Genomic DNA, 2,416 nt, shown 5'->3' on the forward strand with positions numbered 1-2,416 from the left:
GGCGCCGGCTGAGTTCCCCCGGCCGCCTGGGGAGGTGGCAGCTTGCGGGCGGCCAGTGCTGCAGGAGGGAGGCCCCGGAGCACACCCGCTGCCTCTGCCCGCTGGGCGACGCTGCTCGGAGCGAGCGATCGCCCTGGACTCCAGGAGAGGGACGCCTTTCTGTCCGGGCTTGGATTTACGATGATTAAACGCCTCCAAGCTGCCGCTATTCTTCAAAAGCCTCGGGTGGCTTCAGTAACGCATTTTGGTTGTGAAAGCCCAAAGGAAAAGGAGCAACTCCACGCCTAAAGAAGACTATTTTCCACCGAGATTTGCCACAGCGGGTTGTTGGAAGGGAGAATTGTTGTCCCTTATTGGACCTTATCGTGTCATCGCTGAAGACACAAAATCTGAGTATAAAAGTTTTTTCAGTTGACCAATAAGCCAGGTAGCTTGGTCTAGTGCTTCTTATATTAACCCTCTCCAAGGGTTTCTATTTAGCTGATCTGCTGAATCAAAACACCGTACAGGCACTAGGTCCTCTCTCAGGTTCCCCACCCTATCTCACGTCTTATCTCTTTCATTCATTAAGCATTCATTGAGCACCTGATAGCCTGCCTGTCCCTTCTCTCAGGCAACCAGATGTTATCCCCATCATAAAGATAAGGGGCTCATCTCAGCACCTAACAGGTGGTATAAGCTCAATAGTAGCTATTTATAATTAAGGATCTACAAGTTTTCACTCATTTACCACTAGTTCCTCTTTGCCAATACATTACTTAATCTCTTAGTCTTTTTAAAAAAATTATTTTTTTAATTGCACATTTTTATGGGGGTACAGTTTGCTGTTTGAATACATTGCATATATTGTATAATGATCCTATCCAAATAGTGAGCATATCTATCACCTAAATATTTATCATTTCTTAGGTTTCTTTATAGGAGAAGATGAAGATACGGGTTTCAGCCTTGGACCCTTGGAAAACTTACTTCATCTCTCTGAAACTCATGGTTGTCAAGAATAAAATGGAGACCACGGTATCTACTCTGTGTTCTTTCAGCATTGCTGTGAAGCACAGCAAAGATAATAATGTTCATAAAAGCACTTGAATGTCCCTGTACATATAAGGAGAGCTCTTCCGTCAGCTTTGTCACTGCCTGCTGATGCCTCTTCTCCCTACTCCTTTTCCAGAGTCCCAAGCATCTCTGTCCTAGTGGTCTTCATTTCTGATGAAGTAGGAGGGATATCAGAGCAAAAGGCTAATGGGAGGGATCCTACAATAGTCTTTCACTAAACCCAACTCTGGATAAAACCATAGATAGTTGAAATTCTGACCCCCAATGTTGCAGATGGACATGTGCAATCTCACGTCCCCCTTTGTGCAATCTCATGTCCTTTGTCTTACGAATACACCTCATGTTATTGTGCTGCTGAAATAGTTCCTTCCTGCATCATTTCGTGTTTCTTATTCCTTTAATTCCAGTCTGTTAATCTGAGAAATTTTTCTGGGAGATAACATTTGGATCATTGTTATCGAATCTATGCTTAATCGCTAGAAATTTCGGAAGAGGTGAAGGGCAAGATGGAGGCCAGTTGTATTAGTTAATATTTTTGTTTATGAACTACAGAAAGCAAAGATGATTAACTTATCCAAAAGGGAATTTAGTGACAAAGTTGGGAGCTCATAGAATCAGGGGGGGACCAGGTGTGGAAATGAATAGAAAGGGCAAATATTAGTTGATCAAAACCAAAAATAAATAAATAAATAAATAAAAAATAAAAACAAAACAAGCAGAAACCAAAACAAAATAGCCATTTCGTGGAGAAACTATTTTTAAAATACCTTAAATTTTTAGCTTTTGCAGGGATATTTCTTTCTTTCTCTCTCTCTCTCTCTCTCTTTTTTTTTTTTTTTGCAATACAACTCCATATTTATTTATTTATTTTTAAATTGAAGCAGATAAAATAGTTTGTAGAAGCCCAGGTAATCTCTGGCAGATTCTATTTATTTATCTAAAAATCTTTTTGTATTTATTTTCTATTTTTAATAGTCACCACTTACAAAATAGTTGGAGGTTTAAGATAGGCAGAGGTATTTCTAATTCAAACCCAGATCATGCTGCTGCTGTGGGATGAGTGGTAGAAATTCCAATTTCTCCATTCCTTCTCTTCGAACAGCCAATTTGGGAAACGAATTTTAAAATTACCAGATAAGATGCATAAGAGAAGAATTACCAGATAAGATGAATAAGAGAAGAATTTCTTAAAACAAAGCTAAAAACTGGAAAATGGCATTGGGGAGGGTGAAGAAATCCTTATGACCAGGGAAAAAAAGAATACTGGCTTCTACAAGAGTATATGGAATATAAGGACTATGATCTCTCTCTCTCTCTCTCTCTCTCTCTCTCTCTCTCTCTCTCTCTCTCTCTCTTTTTT

This window comes from Galeopterus variegatus, unplaced genomic scaffold, assembly GCF_000696425.1.
Source record: "Galeopterus variegatus unplaced genomic scaffold, G_variegatus-3.0.2 Scaffold508, whole genome shotgun sequence".
In the NCBI taxonomy this organism is placed as follows: Eukaryota; Metazoa; Chordata; class Mammalia; order Dermoptera; family Cynocephalidae; genus Galeopterus; species Galeopterus variegatus.